Genomic DNA, 20,510 nt, shown 5'->3' with positions numbered 1-20,510 from the left:
GTTTCTGATATCTTAGAGACATTCGGTTGCTCTTCTAAAACTTACCAACACTCTTCATATAACTTCATGACTTGCTTGACATTCTTACTTGACTGCAGATAATTTTTCTGACTTGTGACTTATATAGAGGTCTCTTTGTGTCTGTCTGCTTGAGGCAATCAGTGACGTATTTCAACTTCTTGTTGATTACTTTGGGCCTTTCTGGGCTTGTTTGAAAAGATTGTTGATAGAATTCAATTTCTCTTCTCACTTGTGATAGTTTCTGAGACTATCCAGACACTTCCCAACATGTTTAAAAATCCTCCTTGGAATATTTCAGGCTCCTTCTTATCTTATTGAGAGCCTTACATACTTAAGACTACATGCTGTCAGAATTCTTATTGAGATACTACAATCTTTTCTGCCTGGCATGAGATATTCCCAAAGTCATGTGAGCCTCATGGTGAAATATTCAAGACCCTTAAAGATGTATTTGAGACTGTAACTGATCCTTACTGATCAATTTCATGCCCCTCTGATGACTTTGAGATTCTTCCAATCTGATTTGAGAAGATCGACCATATAGTTCAGACCCTTACCCTTCTTGAGAATACTTTCTGTCCTGCTTCCGAAGTAACCTGTCCTGTTTAAAGGCACTTCTTGAGGTATTTGAGACTTTTTGATGATGTTGAGGCCCTTCTCTGTTGTTTCTGAAACCTTTTCTGGGTATTGTGACTTTTCTTGAGATACCACCAAACCTTATTGACTTGGGTGTTATCGTTCCTGAAGGATTCCAGATCCTCAGCTGTCTTGTTGGAGATGCTTTTTGATGCACATGAGACCATTCTGGATTTGTTCAAGCCTTCTTCTATGTTAAAGACACTTCCTGACATGTTTGCTATGACATGGCATTCCTGACATGTCTGTGAGAGTCTTCTTGCTGTCTCTGAGATACCCCTGACTGTTCCAGCCCATAATGGCATCTATGAGGCATTTGTCTCCTTCAATCATTCCTTTTCCTTAACTGGATATTTGAGACCCTTCATGTGGCTTTTGTAACTCTGTCATTCAGGAGATCTTTTTTTTAATAAGCTTGAGACTGTCTGCCTTTCTTGAGAACCTTCCAGATGGGTTTGAGAGTTGTTCACAGGGATTTGAGGCTTTTCCTTTAGTTTGGAAAACCTCACTGACTTACACGTGGCTCGTCTTCACTACTTAGATAAAGTTCTGGATTTGTCTGAGATGCATACTTAGGTTAAGAGGCTTAATGTCTGTTCTGTAAGCTCTTGAGAACTTTGAGACTCTTCTTGTTGTATTAGGAAACTTCTCAGGCTAGTCTGAAATCCTTCACTGTTCACTTAAAACCTTCTTTAAAAGGCTTTAAAGACCCTTCCATAGGTATGCAGGCCAGGTTTTTTTCCTCCTTGAGGCCTTTGGTTACATACTTTCTGATGACTTTTAGACCTTTTGGAGTTATTTGAGACGATTTTTGATGCAAGTGAACTGTACCTCAGTGTGTGCAATCCTTTCTGATGTGGTTGTTGCACTTCCTTTCTTACCAGAGATTCTTCCTGCCAGTTGGAGGCCATTCCCGATGTGTGCACATTCTAGATCGTATCAGGTAAATCTTTTTAAAAAAGAAAAAGGAAGAAAGGAAGGAAGAAGAAAAGGAGGGAGAGATAAGGGAACTCTGCTTTGGATATTCCCTGATAAAGACACTTCCTGAGTCTTCATCTGTCATCTTTGTGACATCTCCTAACATATCTGAGACCCTTCTCATGTATTAAGGAAGTGTCCCCCATATACTTCACACTCTTCCTGATGGTATGGGCCTCAAAACTGTCAAGAAAATATGACAGAAAGACTCCCAAGTAGCAATCAAGTGCTTCCAAGCCATCACAGGCAGCTGCAAACACAGTAGGAATAGCTGAGGAGCTTCTCTAGCAACTCATAGGAGGCCTTTCATAGTGTCCTTAAGACATTTGCCCATTTATTTGCATCTGCTATTGCCAAATTTATAGCTTTTCCTTGTGCTCTTAAGAACCTTTCCTATGGTTTAAGAGAATTCAGACCCCCGTTTCATTTGGGGACATATGCTGGTATATCCACTGTATTTGAGACTCTAATAACACTGAAGGCCCCTTCAGAGAGAAATCAATACTCTGACTTGCCAGAGACTCTACTTGAGTCCCTTTCTGGAATTTTTGAGACCTATACTTATTTCTTTGAGACATTTTTGTGACAAGTTTGAAGCTTCTTGGCATATTCATAATAAGAATCCAGGCTATGCAAGATTGTTCCTTTCCATTGGAGACATTGACTGACCTACTTGCAAGTCTTCCAGTTACTTGTTTGAGGTGACTTGTGATAGTCTTGGGGCATCGTTCTCTGTGACACTGTTGCCAAGGTTGAGACTGTTGGGCCTTATGTAGTCTAATGAATTTGAACTTTCTATGCAGTCTCCCTCCCAAGGACTTCATTACAAGCACACTCCATCATACTCAGCTTCAGAGTTCTGTTTTAAACTCTGCTGGACAGAGCTAAGACCCTTCTTTTCCAGTTTTAGGCCTTCATGAATTAAGTCAGTCTTCTCCTGTTATATTAGAGACTTAGTCAGACCATGAGGCTCTTCCTGTTTGACAAAATGACTCCTGATATTCTTTTTTTTTTTTTAAGATTTATTTATTTATTATATGTAAGTACACTGTAGCTGTCTTCAGACACTCCAGAAGAGGGAGTCAGATCTCATTACAGATGGTTGTGAGCCACCATGTGGTTGCTGGGATTTGAACTCTGGACCTTCGGGAGAGCAGTCGGGTGCTCTTACCCACTGAGCCATCTCACCAGCCCGACTCCTGATATTCTTGTGACTCTTTGAGACTTATTGCTTCCTTTCCTAATTATCAAAGACCCTTTCTGATATTTTTTAGACCTTTTTTAAACAGGTCAGTGATCTTTTTAAATTATGCGATACTCTTCCTGTAAGTTTGAGAACCTTTTGTGACATATTTAAGCCAATATCTTCAGCCCTTTTCAGCTCTTACTGGTATATTTTGAATTTTTATACATTGGAGCCATTAGAGATCAGTTCAAGAGTTATTTATAATGTGTTAGCACACTTCTTTTGTGGGGCAGTGGTGCCATGCACCTTTAATCCCAGCACTTAGGAGGCAAAGGCAGGATCTCTGTGAGTTTGAGGCCAGCCTGGTCTACAGAGCAAGTTTTAGGACAGCCAGAACTGCACGGAGAAACCCTGTCTTGAAACAAAACAATGAAGACATTTTCTCTCATTTTGAGAATGTTTAGGACATATTTGGGACACTTCCCGATATATTTGAATCCTTTCTTTATAATTGAGATCTGTCTTGTTTGATCTGTGACCCTTTTTGAAGTAATTAAAATTCTTATCACATAGCCCAACAATTCCTCTCCTAAGTATATACCCTAGAGAAATGAAACCTGTTGTTCAAACAAAAATGTGTACTGAAACACTCAGGACGCTGGCATGATTCATGATAGTCCAAAAGTGTAACTAACCCCAGTGTTTATCATCTAATGAATGGGCAAGTGAAGTACACCCAGAAGATGAAATAATCCTCGGACATATTTAAAAAAAAAAAGAAGTGAAATATCAGTACCTTGCAGATCTGAAAAGTTATACTAAGAGACAGAATCTAGACAAAAAGGTCATGAGTTAGATGACTCTATTTAAAAAGAATGTACAGGATAGGTGATTCTATAAATATAAAAAGACTAGCCATTGGTACTGTCTGGAGTAGGGAGGAATGAAGAATAGGGCTTATAGATATTGGGGTGATAATAAAAATTCTGGATTTAGGTGGTAGTGATGTATGTATTCAAGGCACTACAAGATTGCTAGAACTGTGCTCCTTAAAGTGATAACTTGTACAGCATATGGAGTATATATCAATAAAATCCATTACAGAAAAACAGCTTAATATTTTCTTTCCCTCTTCCTTCCTTCCCTCCCTTCCTTTCCTTCCTCCCTTCCTTTTTCCTCCCTTTCATTTCTTTCTTTCTTGACAGAATTTCCTCAGGTATGCCAGGCTGGCCTGGAACTCCTAATGGAGCCCAGGTTGTTTTCAAACCCATAGCCCTCTTGCTTCAGTCTCCTTTAGCCTCCTGAGTGCTGGACTATAGGTATGTGCCACAACACCCAGCTGACTTTTAAAAGGCTCTTTCTGATGTATTTGAGGATCTTGTTGATATATGTTAGCCTGACTTTTAAAATTCTTTTGAGACATTTCCAGAAGTTTTTGAGACCCTTTTTTGTTATTTGAGGGCATTCTGCTTTGATTAAGACCCTTCTTGAGCCGGGCGGTGGTGGTGCACGCCTTTAATCCCAGCACTTGGGAAGCAGAGGTAGTGGATTTCTGAGTTCCAAGCCTGCCTGATCTACAGAGTGAGTTCCAGGACAGCCAGGGCTACACAGAGAAACCCTGTCTCAAAAAAAAAAAAAAAAAAAACCCTTCTTGGCATATGTCATAGCCAACTGTTAGCAGAATATAAGATTCTCACTGCTGAAAACCCAGGAGACAGAATTTAATGGGAGGAAAGAGGTTTAAGACTCCTCCTAAAGAAAATAGAGGAGACTTTCTTGCTATAGGATATTTGACCCTATTTCTAGTTGTGATGTGGCTCGTCCCTTAGCACACACCTTTAATCCCTCTGGCTGGGATACAGACTTGCCCTTAGTACTCATCTTTAACCCCAAACAATGAAGGTAAAGTTAGTCCATAGAAGGAAGCACCCATGTTCAAAAGTGATATCTGATTGAGTGGCAAACAAAGTGATGAATCAGAGAAAGATTTGACAAAATAGGATATGCCCAGCTCTCAGGAGAAGAGAGAGGAAAGGAAAGCTACTTAAGAGAGAGACAGACAGTACAGGAAGAAGTGAGTATAGTACAGGAATACAGTTGAGTTAGTAGATCAGCACAGAGAGAGAGAGAGAGAGAGAAGGAGGCAGGTTTACCAGGTCATTTATAAAGAGGCAGGTTGGCGGGAATTTTACAGAGATAGATTGAAGAGAGAACAAGCTAGACACAGGTAAAGTAGAATGAGCCAGAGAATAAGGAGCCATAAGATTAGAAAGGATTGCTAAAGTTACATTGAGGCCAAGCAGAGCAATTCAGAGTCGGAGAAAAAAAAGCCAGACTGAAGCAGTCAGCTTGGAGAGGAGTATGAGCCAGAACAGCTAAGTTGAACCAGCCAGCTAGAGTTCAGAAAGAACAAGAAAGATTGAACTTATTCACCAGCAAACCTCCAGACAACAATTACAGCAGGACAATAAGAGTTACTTTTATAGTTTCCTGTCTTAAATCTCTATCTTAGGACCAGGATAAAGTCTCTTCTGGGAAACACAGGGGTTTCAGTGAGACAATGGGCAGGGAATCTCCATTTTGGGCAAAGTCTTTTCTTGAGATTATCATCTCCTTACTCTCTTCTTCACAAGCAAATGAAGCTTAGCTCTGAGCATCTTATGAACATACTGTTTGTGTGGCATTCTACGTTCGAAGGGATACCTCATAGTACATCCTCTCTTCTGCTCACAAGAATTAATTTGTAAAAAAATAAATAAATAATGTGTTGGTCTGAAAAGAACCAGGAAGTGCCTGGAAGTTGAGGTTCAAGGTCCCTATCCATTCTATTTTATTGAAGACAGGGTCTCTCTATATAGCTCTATAAGGCAATTCACAGGAGCAAGGATTTGGGAGAGGAATTAACAGTTTCTGCCAGCTCTGTTTACCTACAGCACATATCAGCACTTCTATAGCAAGCATTGAGTTAAATCCAGTGACAATGAAAATTTTTCTTTTCTTTTTCTTTTTTAGATTTATTTATTTTATACATGTGAACACACTGTTGCTGTCTTCAGCCACACCAGAAGAGGGCATCAGATCCATTACAGATGGTTGTGAGCCACCATGTGGTTGCTGGGAATTGAACTCAGGACCTCTGATAGAGTAGTCAGTGGTCTTAACCGCTGAGCCATCTCTCCAGCCCCAATGACACCTTTTCTTTGAGCCAACTTTCATATGCAAATAAAATACAGTGACTTTTCTTATATTTTCCTGGTCTTGTAATAAAAAATAATTTTCTGCTCAATTACCTGTACTTTTCACAAAAAAATAACTTTGGATGCTGTCTCAAAGAACCAAAAGAGTGAGTCTTATAAGAAAGGAGCTCATTTTTTCCCTCTAGACATATGTAGTCTGGGGCTGCTCTGTTCTTCCTTATTATGGAGCTGACATTCCCAGATGACACATTATCCACATAGTTTATGATCACTATGTCCCTTTCTAGCCAGCAAGTAATGGGAAAAGGTAGCAAACTGCTTCTCTGAGGAGGGTCCAGCCCATTGTAGATGATGCCATCCCTAGGGTTCTATAAGAAAGCAGGCTGAGCAAGCCATGATGAACAAGCCAGTAAGCAGCAGCCCTCCATGGCCTCCATCAGCTCCTGCCTCCAGGTTCCTGCCCTGTTTGAGTTCCTGTCCTCCCTTCCTTTGGGGATGAATAGCAATGATATGGTGGTATAAGCCAAATAAACCCTTTCCTCCAACTTGTTGTTGGTTATGATGTACGGTCGAGGCAAGAGAAACCCTAAGCCAGAACATGACCTTACACATGCACCATGAGTTCGTTTTTTTGTACCTTTGCTTAGAATGCCACCATACAGCCTGGCTCTAACAAAGCTGAAGAATGTAGTCTATGGTCTGAGAAGTCATTTACCTTCTTAAAATGAGAGTTTTAACCACTGACAGCAACAGACAAAAGAGGAAACAAGAAGGGCTCTACCACCCATAGCCTCCCATTTGAACCTGGGGAATTTTCAATTATGCACCCCCAACCCCAAAAATATTTCCCTATGCCGGGCAGTGGTAGTGCATGCCTTTAATCCCAGCACTTGGGAGGCAGAGGCAGGCGGATTTCTGAGTTCGAGGCCAGCCTGGGCTACCAAGTAAGTTCCAGGACAGCCAGGGCTACACAGAGAAACCCTGTCTTGAAAAACCAAATATAGCCGGGCGGAGGTGGCGCACACCTTTAATCCCAGCACTTGGGAGGCAGAGGCAGGCGGATTTCTGAGTTCGAGGCCAGCCTGGTCTACAAAGTGAGTTCCAGGACAGCCAGGGCTATACAGAGAAACCCTGTCTCGAAAAACCAAAAAAAAAAAAAAAAAAAGAAAAACCAAATATATATATATTTCCCTATGACATAATAAAAAACAGGACTTCCCCCCAACACACACACACACACACACCTTTCTCTTCCTTAACTTGATAGCACTCACAGAAAAAAAATATTTTATTTTTTTTTATTTTTATTTTTATTTTAAGCAATGAAAGCTAAGTTGTCGGGTAAGGCTGTTAGAACCAAAGGCATGTATTTGTAATTAAGAAATGCCCAGGGCTATTAGAAAAGTACTTAACAACTACTGTGCACTTTGTAATTGAGTGCAGGGAGGAAACGCACAGAACACTGAAAATGCAGGACAGAATCAGACCACCATCTGGCTGTGAATAATTTATACATCTTAGATACCTGCAGATCAGGCAGGTCAGGCCCAAGTCATATGCTGCATCCAAGTAAAAAGAAACCCTTCAAGCTTTGTGTCTTTGCACCCGACTTGAAGTCTAATAACAGCTTTGAGCACATGCAGGAAAGGCGACTATTACAAAAATGAATATCATTCTTGATTTAAAAAAAAATACACTGAGGATGGAGGCTAGAGTGATGGCTCAGTGGTTAGAGCACAGATCGCTTTTCTAGAACCTCCAAGTTTGACTGCCACCACCTCCGTCAGGTAGCTCCCAACTGCCTGTTATTCCAGCTCCATGGGATCTGAAGCCTCTGGGCTCCCATAGGTACCCACACTCACACACAAATAAGTCTTTTAAAACTATATACAAAACAAAGGCTCATCAAATTAAGCTCAATACTCCACAGTTTTACTTTCTACTTTCATAATATAGATAGATATGATTTTATGTGACTATATAAAATCTAGGGACTGCAAATAGAGAAAGTACGTAATACTCGTCTAAGACTGGCTTAGTTTGTTTTATGTGACATAGCCTCCCTTTGCTCTGTGACTGAAAAAAAAAATCCTTTTCCTTATCCACTCCACCCCCTCCACTGACAGACACCTGGGCTGGTTCTGTAACTCAGCCACTGTGACTAGCCCTGCAGCAAACACTGATGAGCAAGCATCTATGTCATATGATGACTTGGAACCTTTTGCCTAAATATCTAGGGGTAGAACAGCTGCCTTATACTGTTGTGTGTGTAGATCTAGTTTTAGCAGTTCTTTTGGAGGGAGGAGGGGTGTTGGATTGGTTTGGGTTTTTTGAGACTGAGTCTCATTATGTGGTCCTGACTGGCCCAGAACACACTCTGTAGACCAGCCTGGCATCAAGCTCACAGAGATCTGCCTGCTTCTGTCTCCTGAGTGCAGGGGAATTAAAAGCATATGTCAACATACCCAGCCCTATTTTCCATTTTCTTTTAAACTTCTGTAGTGGCTAGACTGTCCCCATTAACAGTGTATAAAGATTGCTTTCTGTCCAAAACTCACCAGTATTTGGGGCTGCTCTTTTCTTAATGGCTGACTGCTTTGATTTGCCCTTCTTGGATGGCTAGTAAAGACCAACATTTTTCATATGCTTTTTGGCCATATGTATTTTATCGTTTGTACCCTCTCTGTTCATTTTATTGGCTCATTTATGATGGGATTCTTTTCGTATTGTTCAGTTTTTTAGTTTGTGTACTCTGGATATGAATCCTCTGTCAGATGCATAGCTAGGACAGTTGCTCTTGAAGGGCTGTGCTTCTAATAAAGAAAATGAATGAGGCCAGGCATGGTGGCACATGTTCTTAATCTCAGCACTCAGGAGGCAGAGGCAGATGGAGGTTTGTGAGTTTAAGGCCAGCAATAGTGAGTTTCAGGTCAGCCAGGCCTACACAATGAGATTCTGTAACAAAAAAAAAAAAAAAAAGTAAAGTGGCCCTCCCCAGGGAAAAGCACACCAACTGACTTTCCAGTGCTAAACAAGTAGCCCTGTAACAGACATACAAGTAACGTTATATGAACTCAACAGGCTATATTTGGGAATATATGCATGTATGCAAATAGATATGGATGCAATAACAATTGATGAAAAAAGAAGCCACAAATGTGAAGGAAATCAGGGAGGGATATGGGCGAGCTTTGTCTGGGTAGGAGTTGTTCCAGCCCTGGACATCACAGCACACTTATTTCCCAGCGCCAGCACAGAAGCCGTGGTTAATAATAAATGTCAAAACACAACTTTACTCCCTACTTAATCCAGCTTCCTTTACTTCCTAAGGTAAAAGTTTGTTCGGTGCTGTCCTCCAAACCACATAGCCACTATCTGAAGTGCCCACTATCTGAAGAGCCCATTAAGGTCAGACCTGTGGCTTGCTACCATGGCCTTGGAGAGAGAGAAAGGACGATGGATCATTGGCTCCTAGCTTGAATTTCTAGCTATTCCTCTCAGACATCTTTATGTAATTTGCCACTAATTGTTTATGGACTTGGGGGAGGCGGTAGAATATAGAGATGGTTAACTGAGAGGGACTCCCTGTATACCACTATGAGGGACTCCAGAGTGGCTGCTTTGGGGGTTATCCATTCTCTAGGAAGTAACTTCTTACCTAAAGTAAGCATAGTAAACACATTGATTCCCCAGGGTGAACTGTGATGTCCTCACTGATTTGCCTTTCAGACCTTAAGGAAGAGAAACAGCCATTGTTCACAACTCCCACAACAGCCCACTACATTTCCTATCTGTAAATCTGTGTCCCTTCTTAGGCTATTGGCTTGTCAGTATTATCTACTGAGACAGAAAACAAGGAAAAAGCTAAGCTTTACTGAGGAAGAGAGATCAGATTTGGGCACAGTACCTTTGAAGTGACTGACAGGACTAAGAATTATTAAGCAGGTAGTTGTGTATTTGAGAAAAGACACAGTTGTGTATTTGAGAGAAAAGACATTTTGTCCTGAAGCTGTTCACAGTGTATATATATATATATATATATATATATATATATATATATATGTTTGTGTGTGTGTGTGTGTGTGTGTGTGTAGAGAGAGACAGAGAGACAGAGAGAGACAGAGAGATGAGAGATGGCATGTTTTACTTGTGAGGCAGAAAGCAAGAGCTAGGATGAAATGTTTGCAGTAAACAAGGCTACTTTCATTTAAATGAAGGGTTGGATGATCAAAATACAGTGCTCTTGCTAGGTTAAGAAGGGTGTTAGCTGGATTTTGAAGACAAAAGAATGAAGCACTGTGCTTGAGTGTGAGTGTGTGTGTGTGTGTGTGTGTGTGTGTGTGTGTGTGTGTGTGTGTGTGAGAGAGAGAGAGAGAGAGAGAGAGATCATAAGGAATTGTTTTGCCTGACTATGAAGACTAGCGAATGCCCTGGGCAGGTTGACGGCCCATGTTCCAGTTCAAGTGTAAACGAAGGCTGTCTGCTGTAAAACCAGGAGGAGCCAGTGTTGCAGATTGTCCAAAGGCAGTCTGCTGTGGAGTTTAATGTTGCTTGAGAGAGGCCTTGGTCAAGCATTTAAGTCATTAGCCAATGTCCACTCTGGTATGGAAGGGCATCTGCTTTACCCTAAATCTACCAATTTATATTAGTGTCACCCAAATCAAAAACCTCACAGGACTACCTAGAATAATTTAAACCCGGATGTCTGGATACCTTAAGGCCCAGGCAAGTTGACTCAGAACATTAAGCATCACAGGAAGGTGAGGCAGGTTACAGAAGGACTCTTTGTGCTAGTTTTTAAGGGTTTGCAAACTATTGAGGGAGGCCTGGTTTTTGGAAGGAGGGAGCCAAGAGGCAGGGAGGATGTTAAGAGATAACTGCGGTCAGATAAGAGGAAGCAGGAGCCAGTAGGGAGAGACGGGGGCAATCAATAAGATAAGACTTGGCAACTGACCACCCTTGGGGTGGGGGTAGCAGGGGATAAGGAAAGATGCCCAGAATGACTCTGCGGTTTCAAACCCCAGCACCTGGGAGGATGAAAAGCCATGGGAAGAACTGGAGAGATGGGGAGGTAAAAGAACCAATCCTTCCTGCAAGCTGCTCATCTGGAGCCTCTTCAGGTTATTCTCCTGGGCAAGTTAGCAATCAATATAAAACAATCCACTCCAAAACTGTAAATGAAAACTAGGGCAGCATCCTGCTCGCATCTGCAGGGCGATTAAACTGCCCACTTCTGCCAGTTTCTCCCGGTATAGTGACACATCTTATCGATTCTGCGTTGGTGACAGGAAATCCAGTCCTTTCATGTGACAATTGAAGAGATGATGAGAAGAAACATTGCTCAGTTCCTTTCTACATGTTCCCTGATGGACTTGTTTGTTAAAACTTGATTGCCATTTTCAATGACCAATTCTGGTCACTTTTTTCATCTTTAATGTCCTAAAGGGAGAGCAGATTCTTTACTGCTTGAGCTGTACTGTGCCCAGAAAGTGTTCTGAGTCAGAGAACAAAATGTCTAACACGTGTTACAAAGTAGAAGCAGAATTGGACGTTGCTCCATCTCTTCTGCCTTGTGGGTACTGGTGTCTGAACTTGAGTTGTCAGACTTGGTAGCAAATGCCTTTTCCTGCCTAGCCATCTCACTAGCCTGAACACTAGACTGTTAGTGAATTTCTGGGGATTGTGGCTAAGGCTAGGCTCCAGGGCTTAGAGCATTCTAGGCACGTGCTCCCCTCCACAATGACATGCCCTCGTCCATTTTGAAAATTAGATTCCCCTTTGGTTTTAGTTTCCTTGAATTTTATTTATTACATATTTTTCCATCCAGGTTGAAAAAAATATTTTTTTAAGTACAAAAAAAAAAAAACTTTGCTTTTAATGCTTTTAATGTAGGAGAATTTGGGCCACCCTCAGCCTCAACATTCTTTGGAGTTAGATGGAGGATTGTAAAGACTCACTCCCCATCTGAAGAGATGGTTTTCTTTTTAAAAAATTAATGCAATGTGTTCTTTGATGGCTTCACACATGCCCAGCATACACACTGGCCACTCTCATTCCTGCCTCTCCCCATTTTTGCTACAAACTCCTCTCTCATATTCATGTGTCATGACCCACTGTGTTTGACCAGGGCCAAATGAACGCCCGTGGGTTTGGGGCTATCTTTTCAAAGTTTGGTAGAGTTAGCAAGTGGGTTTACAACTGAAGACAAGGAGTCCCTCCTTCCCAGAATCTATTGGCCAATAGTTCAGCAGATTGAAATGTTAAAACTATTTTATTGGGGGTACAATTTACAACTAGCAAATTCACCCTTTTTAAATGAGCAACTCAAGGAGTTGGAGTTCAATTTAGTGAGTGGGGCAAACAAAATCACGAGCAAGCTTTAGAACTGTCTTACCTGACAGCCACTAACACTGTAGATTCACCCTTCCTGGACTTGGACGAAAATGGACCCATACAGTGTCTGGGGTTTTTGTTTGAGGCTGGCTGCCTTAATGATGATACTTTCAAGGTTTATCCATGTTGTAGCATATGTCAGTAATCTATTGCTTTTGATATGAAGACACTATTCCAAGAAGAGATGCTAGGATGTGGGTACTCTACCTTCTGTTTCATTGGTGCGTAGCCATGTGGATTGTTTCCACCCTTTGACTGCTATCAGCAACACTCAGATTTTAACAACACCAGATTTTAACAACACAAGTCTTTATGTGGACATATGCTTTCATCTCTCTCATGTAGATAGATGCCAGGAGTGGAATTTCTGTCTCCAAATTCGTTGTGCTATTTTCCATTATGTGGGGAACTTTCATTTCTCCACATCCACATAGCCAATGCCTGTCTTTTTTTATTGTAGCCACCCTAGGGGAATGAAGTACCTCACTGTGGTTTTGATCGTTTAGACATTTCTCTAAACACTAATATTGAACATCTTTTCCTGTGTTTATTAGCAACTTGGATGCCATCTTTGATGAAATGCCTATTCAGATCTTTTGCTCCCCTGAATTGTTTTGGCTTAGGAGTTTTGAGATAGAGTCTTCTGTAGGCAAGGATGACCTTGAACTCCTGACCCTCCTACTGCCACCTGCTAAGGACTAAGATTACGGGCATGTGCTACCACATACAGCCCCATCTGCTCTTTCCCTTTAAATTCCTTTTTTTGTGTATGTGTGCATGCACACATGTTGTGCCACATTACACATATGGAAGGCAGAGGTCAAGCAGCAGGAGTCAGTGCTCTATCATGTGGGCTTTGGGCTTGGAACTTGGGTTGTTAGGCTTCCACCTTTCCAACTCAACCACTGTGCCAGCCCCTCCTTTGCTCATTTTTAATTGCATCATAAAAGTTCTTCATTCCTGGTTGTGATTTAATGAGTCTGCATAATGTTGTCTTTGTAATTTAATGTGGCATTATGCTTCAACTCTCTTAATATTTATGTATCTTTAAAATGTATTGGTATATGCCTCTAAGTAGTCATTGTAATGGTGACTGTGCTGTAGTGCTATCCAGATTCCTTTCAATGGCTGACTGTTTTCCTCCTTTAAGAGTGTGGTCAGCATAGGCAGCCCTCAGCCACCAAATTCCTCAAGCTCTGTCTTATGGAGAGCTGCCCAAACAACTCACACCCAAAAAAGGATCAATGAGAGGGTATAAAGGTCTGACCATCCCCACCCATCTTTGGATGACTCTGAACAATCTTTCTAAGCCCAAAGTTCCCTGCAGGGTCAGCAAAGTCTATCATGAGAGCTGCGTGTGAGCTTGAGCTCTCTTTCTGGCCCATCTTGCATTCTTCTTCCTTCCATGGATATGTTTGTGGGGGCTATTAGGGGCATTGAATGATGTTCTTCAAGAGCTTTCCTTATTTTTAGAGACTATATTTCCTACTCAACATAGATCCCAACCATTTGACTACACTGGTTGTCCAGAAAGCTCTGGGGTTCCTTCAGTCTCCACCTCCTGTGTGCATGCTAGCATTCTAGACAATATGCAGACATGACCAGTCTTTATGAGAATATTGAAAACTCAAACTAGTCCTCATGATTATACAGCAGACTTATCTACTCAGACACCCCCAACCCCTTAACAAACATATTGCACATTAAACTCCATCTCAGAGACCTTCCTGAAAAAGTAAGACTGTAATTATTAGCTTTATGAGAATGCCCCTAAGGCGCTTCTGGAAAAGTCTGAGGAGTTTCAATGGCCTCTGAATGTGCACAAACATACACATGTGCTAAGTTTGCTTGATTGGCCTGCAAGTGCACATCTGACATAAGACAGAGACATAAGAAATTGTCTCTGGTGATATTGACCTTGAGAAGCATAAAGAGTAAGTCATTACCCCTGTCTGCTGCAAAGGAGACCACACTCTTAAGGTTGGAGGGTAGAGAAGAATAGCACACCAGGCAGAGTGGCACACACCTTTGATCCCAGCACTCAGGAGGCAGAGGCCGCCGAATCTCTGTGAGCTCAAGGCCAGTCTGATCTGCAGGTCTACATAGAGAGTTCCAGGACAGCCAGTGCTAAATAGAGAGACCTCTTCTCTCTCACTAGCTCTCAAAAAGATGACGATGACGACGACCACCACCACCACCACCACGACCACGACGACAATGATGGTGATGACTACGGTGAAGAAAGAACAAAAATGAATGATAAGACCTTCTAGAAGCACATTCAAGTTTTGTGGCCTTCAGAATTATTTTGATGTTAATCATTAATGATTCTGTTGTGTCCACACAGAGCAATGGAGCATGCTGTACCAGCTTGTGAGGACCTGTTTTGAACAAACACCAAGATTGATAATGTGCCCCTAAGGGGAAGCGGCTATACAGCCAGGTTCTTCAAGGATACATCAAAGGGGCAAGATGGGCCATCTTCTAGACTATATGTCCAAGGGGCAGCTAGGACACCTGTTCCCTGAAGCCTGTGTTCTACCATCAAAATGAGGATCTGTTTGTCCTTTTCATACTCTTCAGTGAGCCCAGAGTCTCCTGTATTCCTTTGATCTTAGAAAAACCAAAGCAGAACAAGCGACAATCTGAAGATAAGATGTCTGCCTTGGCAATCATTTTTTTTCCCTTGGTGCTGAGCTCAATTGTCTTGATTACTCACATCTGTGCTATTTGCAGGTGAGGCTTAAATCTGGGGGTCTCTTAGGAGCTCTTTGTAGTTGCTCGAGGTGTCTTTGAGACAGTGATCGTCTGTTCTAACCCGAGATTGGCATTCAGGCAATTGATGTACTACAAAGCCAAGGCACAGAAAATGGTGTTCATCAATAGGGATGGGCCCTCAACCAGTGTCCCCAAAGCAGCTCCAAGATATGAGCTGCTTACCCCTCCACTAAAATGAGAATGTGACCTGCTCACTCTTTTATCACTTAGAAAATAAATGGCTCTAAGTATAAAATCCAGTATATGTCAGTAAAGAAGACCGAAGTCTTGCCATTTGCAGGAAAGGTATCATGGTAAGGGATATAAGCTGGGCACAGAAAGACAAATGTCATGTGCTTCCTCTTGTGTACAGAACTCCAAAACAAAGAATGAAATAGGGAACGTTAATGTTAAAGATGATTGGAGAACTTGGGTTGGAGGGGTAGCTGTGGAGTCAGAGTATGTGATACCTACAAGTGTCAGGTTGTCAGAGGGACTCACTGACATATGACTCTTATGCTCCTTTGGTTGGTTTGGTTGGTTTGAGACAAGGTTTCCCTATGAAGCCCTGGCTGTCCTGGAACTTGCTCTATAGAGCAGGCTGGCCTTGAACTCACAGAGATACACTTGACTCTGTCTTCCGATCGAGCACTGGGATTAAAGGTATGAGGCACCATACCCAGCCAGCTATAACTCTAGAAACATTTGCTAGCTGGAAGACAGTCCTCGAAATAAAGGCATTTTCCACCCTTTGCGGCCATTTGTTGACTTCTGTTTCTCATTGGAAGATCACTTACTATATACAGAGGAATGAGTGGTCCTGTGCCATTTTGTAGAAAGTGGAAGGATTTGTCCAAAGGTGTACATTAGAGTCCAGATAGAGGCAAGCCTAAGAACCTGTGATTAACTTAGCCACCCTTAAGGTATGTTATCACAGGACTAGAGAGATGGTGTTAAGAACTTGTACTGCTCTCCACGGGAATCCAAGTTCAATTCCCAGCACCCACATCTTTGTTTCCATCACCCATGATGGCTCACTATCGCTATCTCTAAAAGATCAGATACCTCTGACATCTGCATTCATATATATACATGCATTCATGCACATGCACGCACCATACACACGTACAGATTGTCACGTGGGCCTTCATTCTGAGTTCTGACCTAGGAGGCAATATAATTGGAATCCTTTTAAAATTGTTTTTGAAACACAGCCTGCCAAACAACCAGAATTCAATCCTTGGGTTCCACTGTGGAGTAAGCAAACTAGCTCCCACAAATTGTCCTCTGACCGGCACACACTCACTATGGCCCTTCCCCAATGATAATAAATATAAAATAAAATAAAGAAAATGTGCTTTTGCTAAGCTGAATGAGGTAGCTCATGACTGCAGTCACAGCACTGCAGATGCCGAGCAGTTGGATCACGAGCTAGGGAGGGGGGCTATTTTTGCTCAGTTTGTGATGTCATTTCAGTTCTCATGGTGACAGACAGTGTACTGCACTGTGCTGGGGAAGTTTGGTTATGTCTGGAACCTAGAAGCCCCTCCCCTGTCGGGTTAGAGCTGGCAAAAAGAGAGAATTAAGCAGAGAAATTTAGTAAGATTAGCAGGCTCAGACACAGGCAGGGGTGCCCCAAAGCTCCCAGCTCCCTCCAGCTCTCCTGGGCTCTGCTCCCAGCTCCTGATGCTGGCTTAGCTCCCCAGCAGCTGCCTCAGCCACCCCCACCACTGGCCTGGCTGTCTCTCCACTTTCACAGAGCCACATTCCCGGTGGCTGGCTATACACACATAGCTTCGGTAATTTTCCTGCAAGCTCTGATTTGTCCAGATGCACACATGATTTTCCAGCAGTGGCTAGGGACTGCTCTCTAGACAGACCGTCTTTCCTGGGAGCGCGCACTTCCCCCATCTGTGGCTGGCTCTGTTTCCAGGGCTCAATCCTGAGAGTACTTACAGACTTTCTCTTACTTTAAATGAAAAATAGCACAAAACAATACTTGTTCTGGGCTGTAGGGTGGATTCCTACTTGCTATTTAGAATCTATGTATCCCATATGTTTGATTTACAGACAGGAAATAAGAGGGATTATTAAATGAGCCCTATACACAGTGCAAAGTGGGTGAAGGAATGAGAAAGGAATAACAGGAAAAAAAATTCACTGTCTTTGACCTTGTGCTTATAAAATAGAAAGATGAAACCGGAGAGGAATTGGTAGGGGAGCCATTTTGTAGACTGCACATTTTCATGGTGTTTTACAATGAGCTCAGTGCCAAAGAACATAACCTGTCCAGGCTCTATGCTGTGAATCCACTGAGCTAAAACAAAAGGGAGTGGGTCTTACTCGGAAATCTGGTCCTTTAAAGATCCATGTGAGGTTACATGTGGCTAGGAGTGAAGATTCGTAACCATTAGGAACCCCGCCTGGATTCTGCTTTGTTGTTAGAGAAATAAATCAGTGATCAATGATCCTTCCCTTCCTCATCTTAATGCCCTGGCCTTGCAACCAGGAAAGGAATTATTTCTAGAGTTTCCAATAGAAAATGTTGCTGCTGAACCTGTGTGTGTGTGTGTGCGTGTGCGTGTGTGTGAAGACCTCTGTCTTGTTTTTTTTTTTTGTTTTTGTGTGTGTGAAGACCTCTGTCTTGTTTTTTGTTTTTGTTTGTTTGTTTGTTTGTTTGTTTTGAGACAGGGTCTTTCCTGAATCTGGAGCTCACCCTCTTTTGGCTGGGCAGTGCATCCTGGGATTTGTCTGTCTCCTTGTCATGCCGCGATCCCCTTGCTGGACTTTTCTGTGGATGCTGGGGCTCTGAACTCATGTTCCCGAATTTGCACAGCCAGCAGTTTATACACTGAGCCCAACATTGAACCCATGTCATAGGAACTTATAAGTATGTAAATGTCCCACGGCCTTTGTTCTTTCAGGGCTAGCCTTGTTCATCCCAACCCTTCCACCCTCACCCAGTTAAAACATGCCTGCCTCAGGTGGCTGGTCATTTTATCAAATAAGAAGTGGCTGACTTTGTTAATTTTCTTCCCCTACTCTGAATTAATAAGCCTGGCTCACAGAGCAGTAAAATTTTATTTCCACCAAGCAAATACAAATTTCTTTCTCCTTGGCTGATTTTTAAAAATCTTCTACTTCTTGTGCCTAGAACACCCACTTACTTACTGCCCACAGAAGTGAAGCTGAAAAGAGGTCAAAGAGTAGGAAACAATCATAGACTGGTCCCCTGCAGGGAACCTTCTCCCCTGCTATGGATTTACCTCTACACACTTATGGAGGTCCCTGTGCAAAGGAGATAACTACCTGCCCTCGAGAACCCAAATAAGCGATCTTGCACTGGGCATGGTGGTACATTGCCCTCAGCATTCCAGAGGCTGAGAGAGATTGGTGAGTTCAAAGTCAGCCTTGGCTACAGAGTGATACCTTCCACACACCAAAAAAAAAAAAAAAAAAAAAAGGAAGAAGAAGGAAGATGGGGCTAGAGATGGCTCTGTGTTTGAGTGCTTGCTGCTCTTACAGAGGACCTGAATTTATATCCCAGCAACCATGTTGGGTGGCTTATAACCACCTGAAACTCCAGGGAATCCTACACCTTTTTCTGGCCTCCATGGGCATCTACACATATGTGTCTCTGTCTCTGTCTGTCTGTCTGTCTGTCTCTCTCTCTCTCTCTCTCTCTCTCTCACACACACACACACACACACAAATAAAATAAAATCCTTTTTCAAAACAAAACAAGAAGGGACAAGGCTATAAATGGCTCATTTGGCAAAGTACTTGCCTTGCACACATTAGGACCCAAGTTTGAGTCATAAAACTCGCACTGAAAAAAAGAAACACAAAAAACTAAGTGCATAATGGCTTCTACTTGTAATTCCAGCACAGGGCAGGTTGAGGCAGATGGGTCCCTGCTGTTCACTATCCAGTCAGCCTAGCTCACTCAACTCAGTGAGCACTAGGCCAATGTGATCTCCTGTATCAGAAAGAAAATAAGGTAGACAGCTCCATGGATGGATGGTTACTTTTAACTGTCAGTTTGACCCAATCTAGAATCACCTGGAAAATGACTCTTAATGAAGGATTGTTTAGATCGGTGGTTCTTAACCTATGGGTCACCATCCCCTAGGCAAACCTCTATTTCCAAAAATATTTACATGATGTATCATAACAGTAGCAAAATTACACTTATGAAGTAGCAACAAAAATAATTTTATGGTTGGAGGTCAGCGCACCATAAGAACTGTATTATAGAGTCACGGCATTAAGAAGGTTGAGAGCTTTTGGTCTAACTCTTGTCTGTGAGGGATAGTTTTGATTACATTAATTGAGGTACGAAAAAAGTTTTTTTTAATTTTTTTTTTAAGATTTATTTATTTATTATATGTAAGTACACTGTAGCTGTCTTCAGACACTCCAGAAGAGGGCGCCAGATCTCGTTACGGATGGTTGTGAGCCACCATGTGGTTGCTGGGATTTGAACTCGGGACCTTCGGAAGAGCAGTCGGGTGCTCTTACCCACTGAGCCATCTCACCAGCCCTTAATATTTTTTTAATTACATATTTTCTTCAATTACATTTCCAATGCTATCCCTAAAGTCCCCCATACCCTACCCCCCCCCACTCCCCTACCCACCCACTCCCACTTTTTGGCCCTGGCATTCCCCTGTACTGGGGCATATAAAGTTTGCATGTCCAATGGACCTCTCTTTCCAGTGATGGCCGACTAGGCCATCTTTTGATACATATGCAGCTAGAGACAAGAACTCCGGGGTACTGGTTAGTTCATAATGTTGTTCCACCTACAGGGTTGCAGATCCCTTTAGCTCCTTGGGTAATTTCTCTAGCTCCTCCATTGGGAGCCCTGTGATCCATCCAATAGCTGACTGTGAGCATCCACTTCTGTGTTTGCTAGGCCCCCCACTGTAAGTGGTACCATTCTTTAGGCTTGGATTCTGAACTGTATGAGAGTAGAGAAAAGTGAGCTGAGCAGTAAGCACACATGCATTCATTCTCTCTGCTTTTGCCTGTAGTTGTGATGTGACTAGCCACTTCAAATTTCTGCCTTGCCTTCCTTGAAGATGAACTGCAATCTGAAATTGTGAGCATAATAATAATAATAATAATAATAATAGGGCTGGTGAGATGGCTCAGTGGGTAAGAACACTGACTGCTCTTTCAAAGGTCCTGAGTTCAAATCTCAGCAACCACATGGTGGTTCACAACTACCCATAATGAGATCTGATACTCTCTTCTGGGGTGTCTGAAGACAGCTACAGTGTACTTACATATAATAAATAAATAAATCTTTAAAAAATTAATAATAATAAAACCTTCCT

At 42.2% G+C, this 20,510-nt stretch overlaps 1 long non-coding RNA gene across 1 annotated transcript in view; it reads right to left on the bottom strand.

Moving 5' to 3' along the window:
• Positions 1-14,681, bottom strand: part of LOC147004844 (uncharacterized) — a 233,769-nt gene extending 219,088 nt beyond the window's left edge. The window contains exon 1 of the long non-coding RNA XR_015047194.1: positions 14,438-14,681. This is a non-coding gene — a long non-coding RNA (uncharacterized LOC147004844). The remainder of the gene's footprint in view (positions 1-14,437) is intronic.
• Positions 14,682-20,510: the final 5,829 nt, after the last annotated feature.

Source organism: Mus caroli, unplaced genomic scaffold, assembly GCF_978045245.1.
Source record: "Mus caroli unplaced genomic scaffold, Mus_caroli_1 scaffold_5, whole genome shotgun sequence".
NCBI classification, from domain to species: domain Eukaryota; kingdom Metazoa; phylum Chordata; class Mammalia; order Rodentia; family Muridae; genus Mus; species Mus caroli.
Note: the sequence above shows the minus strand (reverse complement) of the source record. Positions and strands in the feature narration are given on the sequence as shown.